Genomic DNA, 7,308 nt, shown 5'->3' with positions numbered 1-7,308 from the left:
AAAAAGAATCTTGCAAAAGCTTTGCAGGTGAAGCTATTTTTTTATGTATATATCTTTGCAAGCAGTTTCTAGTATAATAAAATGTGCCTAGACTTAACCCCTAACTCTCCCTACCCTTACAATCCCTCCTCTGATCATGAAGAACAAAGTCCTCTCTTGATCATTCTCAGTACCACTTATGTTCTGAGTAGAACATAGCCATGGCTGTGTCTGGGTCTGAAGTGGAAGGTTTGATTTTGGTAGCTCTGCCCATTAGACAGAATACAATCCTAATGGTGGCATAAATTGCAATTCCTAGGATAAGTATGATGATAAGGATCATTCCTACTTTCTTGAAGAAATTCATGATACTATCCCAGAATGAAACAAACCAACCTCCCACTCCAGAGAAAGGATTCCAGGAGTCTCCCAGACGTCTCATTTGGTCCTGTAATTTTGCCCTTTCATCATTGTGACCCTTTATATGTTGCTAACAATATGATTGCTGCTATATTACATGTCCCATCCTCCTCTGGATGTGATACTCAGTAACTGCTGCAGCTTGTGCTTTTGACATTTTATCTCCTGTCTGTGTACAGCAGGGATAAATATAACTCATACCCGTAAATGCTGCTCTGCCCTTGACCCCTATACTGTCATTCCTACTCATTTAGCACCCAAAAACAGTTAATAAGATTTCCCTCATGGTTAATACAATTGACAAAATAAAAATAACTCTAACATTGCACCTTCTGGGCTTTGTGGATTGGGGTTTGGGAAAGCCCAGATGGAAAGCAGCCTGGCTGTGGGACAAAGGGGGTCTGTGGGGCTGGAGGGGAGAGGGGCAGGGAGTGATGGGATCAGAGTCTCTTTGGATCCGAGGGGGAGGGGGTGGCAGGGAGTGATTGGGTCAGAGTCTCTTCGGATCCGTTTGGTCCTGGTTTTGGGTCCATCTCTGGTTCTTGCTGCTGTGGCACTTTCTTTATCCTTGATGTGTGGATCCATTGCGGGCTTTGGTCGGTCAGAATTGCTGTTCTGGAGACCTTGAGGACTTCAAATGGACCTTGGAAGACTGGGCCTGGTTGCTTGCGGACTGCAAGTTGCTTGATCAGCACTTTGTCTCCTGGTATGAAGGGATGTATTGGTTCTGTGGAGAGAGGAGGAAAGGTGACAGCAACCTTGTTGTAGGTTTCAGTAAGGCTACTTACCAAATGTTTCACGTGCTCCTTCTGTACGGAATATAGGTTAGACTCTTCACCTATTTTAGGGGCTTTCTGTGCTGGCCTACCCATTATGATTTCAAAGGGGGAGAGTCCTGTCCTGGACATTGTTTTGTGCACAGGTGAGACATGAATCCACTAGCTGACTGACCAGAGAATGAGCTTTCTGTGTGCAAAAGCTTTGGTTATACAGTTGTAAAAGGGGCTTTTTTCCTATGTGTCCAAGACCATGAAGGTATGACAGGATTAAGGGAGCAACAGCTTCTGGGATCCCTATGACTCCCTCCTTGTTTGACCACAATCCATCCGGATTGCATGTCAAACCTGCATGAACCCAGCAATCTATGTCTTCGGTTTGTGCTTTTCTTTGTACAAGAGAAGCTGTGGAGGGAAAATCAGGAGATAAGAAAACTGTTGAGAACAACATTTGAGTTTCCTCCACAGATATGTCGTTAGCTGCAGCTTTGGCTGCTCTGTCAGCTAAATTGTTACCTTTGGTAGTTTCTGTTTTGTCATAAGAATGGCCTTTCACTTTTATAATATTAACCTTGGATGGTAAATGGAGTGCTTGTAGGAGGTTCTCCACCCATTTTTGATTGGTAATTTGTTTGTTGTCTGCGGTTTTAAACCGATTAATCCAGATCATTCCATAATCATAGGCCACGTTGAAAGCGTATTTACTGTCAGTGTAAATGTTCACTTTCTGTCCCTGAAATAGCTGACATGCCCTAGTTAAGGCATGGAGTTCAGCTTGTTGTGCTGAAGTGGCTGTCAGTGGTTTTGCTTCAATAATCACATCTGGCAAAGTAACCACTGCGTACCCTGTTCTGTATGTACTATCTGATGGTCTGGAACAACTTCCGTCAACAAAAATGTTTAGAAATTCAGGGTTGGGAGTGTCAGTGAGGTCCAGCCTTGGTGAAGTTGTATTTGTCAATTCTTTAGAACAGTCATGGGTGGGAGTGATTGCAATGGGCAGTCTAAGTAAGGAATTTAACAATCTAACTGCTGGGGTAGTTTCAGAGCATGATTTGACTGTGAGTCCGTGTGTGTTTAATAACACAATCTCATAACCACTGAATCTTTGAGCTGTCATGTGTTGAGTTGACATGTTTTGTAGAAGATGCACTACAGTGTGTGTGGTATACAAAGTGGTGTCAGTGCCGAGAGTAATTTTAGAGGCTTCCTTTACAGTCATAGCACAAGCAGCCACAGCTTGTAAACAAGCAGGCATGCCCTGGACTTGAATTGGTAGTTTTTTTGAAAGGTAGGCCACGGGGCGGTAGTGAGTGCCGTGCATTTGCGCTAGAACCGCAGCAAATGCAGGGCCCCTGACTACACAGTATAGTACAAAGGATTTTTTGTAATCTGGCAAGCCCAGTGCTGGGGCACTGGCCAAGGACTGTAACAAAGAGTTAAAATCTTGTGTCATTTTCTCAGTATATGTGACCTGTTTTGGGGCAGTCAATGCAGTGGCAGGGCATAGGAATGAGTCATAAAAAGAGCAGTCTGGGATCCATTGCCTACAGTAGACGATAGAGCCGAGGAAGGAAAGGAGCGCTGCCTTATCCTTCGGGGGACTGAGACAGGTCAGAGTCTTGACTCGTTCAGGGGACACCTGTCGAGTCCCGCCTGAGATAATACATCCTAGGTATTCCACCTTGTCCCTGCACCACTGGATCTTTTTCTGAGACACCCAAGTGGCCCTTGAGGGCCAGGTGACTCATCAGGCTTTCAGAGTCTTCTGCACACTGTGTCCCGCTCTCACTACACAACAGTAGGTCATCTACATATTGTAGTAGGACTGATCCTTGCGGTGGTACCCAGTCATCCAAGTGACTTTTAAAACCATTGAAAAGGCTGCCGGACTGTCCACACATCCCTGAGGGAGACGTGTCCAAGTCAGCTGTTGGCCAGGGCCCCAGGTAATAGCAGATTTCCTGAAAATACTCATGTACATCAATGCTAAAGAAAGCATTGGATAAGTCTAGTACCGTGTAAATGGTGGATGTGGCAGGAACATTTACAAATACCCCAGTGATGTCTGAAACTAAAGGCGGGAGGGGCTGTATGCATTTGTTTATTCCCCGTAGGTCCTGCACCATCCTTTACTCCACACTGGCCTTTCTAACAGGATTAATGGGAGTGTTCCAGGGGCTGATGATTGGTTTGAGGATTCCCCTTTGTAAGTAATCTTCAATTTGTGGCTGTATACCCTGTAATTTCTGAGTGTGTAATGGGTATTGTTTTTGAAAGATGGGAGAGGTGTTGGGTTTGAAAGTAGGGACATATGGAGTGCATTTGATATGTCCTACATCTGTCTTGGACTTTGCCCAACTTGGGTGAGTCTCTAGAGGTGCAGGTATGGTCATTCACTAAAATGTCAAATCTCTTTTTTTGTATCATCATTAGGTCACATGTGGCTGATTTAGCAGTCATTTCCCCTTGTAGGTCAAATTTAATGGTTGTCCTCAATGACATAAGGTCCCTTCCCATTAGACATAAAGGGAAATCAGTGAGGATGGCAAAACTTTGCTTGGTTATGGGTCTGTTTGTCATTAGGTTGATTTGGAGGACGATCGGGAGTTCTACTTTCGTTTTGTGTGTAACATCTGTCCCATTTATTCCCATAGAGCAGCCCTGGGTACAGTTCTCAGTGATAAAATGGGGGTCATTACATAAGGGACAGGGGGCATGCATCTAGGGGATGAGGGGACTGTTTTCTATATTCCTTCAATGCTTTAGACCATACTTTATAACATTCAATCATGTAATCATTATCATGGGAAAATGGTGGATAATTGTACTGTTTGTGTTGCCCACAAATATTAGTAACCTCCTCCCAATCTTCTTGGCAACAAGGGCCATCAGTAGTTAAACCCGAAATTTGGAGAGTATGTGCTCTAGATAGTATGTTTACCCAGAAGGGTTCAGTACAATGTTTTCCATAATTTCCCGACACGAAATCAAATGGGGTGGGCTGTTCCAGCTTACCTCCTGGACCTCCCTTACCCAGCTGATTTCCCATATTCAATTCTTATATTTTAACTTATAATATGACTTCTATTTATATACATCAGTTGCAGAACACACTCTTAATGATTTTGGACAGACTATAAATTGTTCACCTGTTCTGAATTCAATGGTACTCCTGACACCTTTAACAGTTAAACCTTCTTGAAACACAAAATTATTATGTATATTAAACCTTAATGTTTGTATCCGTGGTGCACCTTCAAGGAACAAAGGACCCTTTTCCCACCTTGTGATACCGTACCCTGGGCAGTACCCATAGAATATGCAAAAAAATCGAAAATGAGTGTCCCAAAAAAGAGAAAAAAAAAACTTTTGCCCCCCTCCCAGCTCAGCCAACCACAACATAGCGAGCTTTGGATCTCTGAACTGAAGAAACCTGATGGGCCCCCTTTAAACTGGGGGAGAACTGTCCTGTTGCCTCGCCACCAACTGGTGCGGGGTTGTAGTGAAATCCAGAGTGACCCGAGCGGTTCTGCATATGGGGGATGTAGCATAGTTCAATAGTAGATGGAACAAATTGCATAGTTAAAGGCCAGTAGCCTGAATAGGGGGACTCAGATCTGACGATAGAAAAGGAGGTCTGGTCTGTAAGGGTGGAGAATGACAGGATAACAGTTAACAGTTCTACTATAGGGGGAAGATGCGATATGCTCACGGAAAACAAAAACGGTCCGCTGGGCATAGTAGAGGAACTCCCATGTGTAGGGAGAAAGGTGTCTCCACATTCAGCTCAGGGCAAGTGTAGATGGGGATTGTAGGGGTTAGAGCCTCAGGCTTTAAAATGCTCTGTATCTTGGTGGAACTCCATATCGGTCATTGAGCCATGCCATGGCCTCCTTGGGGTTGGTGTAGAATCGCGCCTTGCCATCATGAATGATGCACAGCTTTGCAGGAAAAAGCATGGCATAGGAGAGGCTCTCTGTGCGTAATCATGCCTTTACTGCTGCAAAGCTGATGTGCTGCCCCTGGACATCTGCTGAAAAGTCAGGGTATACTAAAATGGTATTGCTATTGTATTTTAAGGGACCTTTCTCCCTGGCAAGGGGAAGGATGGAAACCTTGTCTTGGAATTTGGAGCACCACCCTGCTCCATTATTGCCCGGCTCCTCAGAGGGTGGGGGGCAAAAAATTCCCTTACCCAGTTATAGAGGAACTTTTCAGAGTGAGGACCCTCTGCACATTCAGGGAAGCAAACAAATCACAGGTTGTTCCTTCGGGAACAATTTTCCAGGTCATCAATTTTGGCAGAAAGGGCCGGCATTTTCCCTGTATGATCCCTCACTGTGGCAGATAGGGGATGGACAACATCCTCAAGGGAGCTGATGCATTCCTCTGCTTCCCCTGCCCTATCCCTATGTGTATCCCCAAAATGTATTCAGCCACATGTCTTTGGTAAAAAAAAAGTCAATAATTGTATATTTATTGGTTTGCGCAAAAGTTGTCACATCTACAAACTAAGGTACGTTTTCTGGAATTTACGCAGCTTTTAGTTTACGACTGCCTATCTCATTTCTTGAGGTGCTAAAATGGCAGGGCAGTACAAACCCCCCCAAATGACCCCATTTTGGAAAGTAGACACCCTAAGGAAATTGATAAGTGGCATGTTGAGCCCATTGAATATTTTATTTTTTTGCCTCAAGCGATTGAATAATGACAAAAAATATTTTTTTTTTTTTTTTTTTACACAAAGTTGTCACTAAATGATATATTGCTCACACATGCTATGGGCATATGTGAAATGACACCCCAAAATAAATTCTGCTGCTTCTCCTGAGTACGGGGATACCACATATGTGGGACTTTTTGGGAGCCTAGCCACGTACGGGGCCCCGAAAACCAAGAACCGCCTTCAGGTTTTCTAAGGGCGTAAATATTTGACTTCACTCCTCACTACCTATTACAGTTTTGAAGGCCATAAAATGCAAGGATGGCACAAAACCCCCACAAATGACCCCATTTTAGAAAGTAGACACCCCAAGCTATTTGCTGAGAGGCATGTTGAGTCCATGGAATATTTTATATTTTGCCACAAGTTGCGGGAAAATTACAAACTTTTTTTTTTTTTTTTTTTTTCACAAAGTTGTCACTAAATGATATATTGCTCACGCATGCCATGGGCATATGTGAAATGACACCCCAAAATAAATTCTGCTGCTTCTCCTGAGTACGGGGATACCACATATGTGGGACTTTTTGGGAGCCTAGCCGCGTACGGGGCCCCGAAAACCAAGCACCGCCTTCAGGCTTTCTAAGGGCGTTACAGTTTTGAAGGCCATAAAATGCCAAGATGGCACAAACCCCCCCCAAATGACCCCATTTTGGAAAGTAGACACCCCTAAATTTAGGGGTACACTAGTGAGACTAGGTAATAAATGGCGGGTGCCCTGAAACTATAAAAAAAATAACTAACTAACCAGCGTCACCTGTAACAGTTATATGGTGATCACTGGTGAAAGGGTTAACTAGGGGGCAATCAGGGGGCTTTATGCGGTAGTATATGGGGGTCCCTGGCGCTATAAAAAGCTGCGGCGAACCTAAATACCTACCTGCCTAACTAGCGTCACCTGTGACACTAATACAGTGATCAGAAAAACGATCACTTATTAGGCTGGGTTCACACTGGAGCGATGCGGGAACGCCACGAATCCGCGGCGGGTTCCCGCATCACATGCCTCCCGGCGGCAGTTCACACTGCCCTATGCGAACTGCTGGGAGTGTCAGTGAAATGTTAATGACACCCCTAGATCAGTTCGCATATCACAGTGCGATCTGCAAACTCGGATCGCATGGTGTGAACACCCATGCGATCCGATTCTGCTGCGGACCAAAAAAAGGGTCCCGTGCGAGTTTGCGGCGGGTGCGGCGGGTGCGACACGAATTCAGCCATACTATCTGTATGGCTGAACTCGAATCGCACAGAGATCGGATGTGATTTGCACTGCAGTGCGGTGCGAATCACATCCGTTCTCATAAACCGCTGCAATGTGAACCCAGCCTTAGTGACACTGGCGACGGGGGGTGATCACGGGGTTAAACCTTTATTGGGGGGGTTAGGGGGGTACCTTAGAACTAA

The sequence above is a fragment of the Lithobates pipiens genome, unplaced genomic scaffold, assembly GCF_037356315.1.
Source record: "Lithobates pipiens isolate NorthernLeopardFrog02 unplaced genomic scaffold, aLitPip1_a1.2 Scaffold_8, whole genome shotgun sequence".
Taxonomy (NCBI): domain Eukaryota; kingdom Metazoa; phylum Chordata; class Amphibia; order Anura; family Ranidae; genus Lithobates; species Lithobates pipiens.
Note: the sequence above shows the minus strand (reverse complement) of the source record.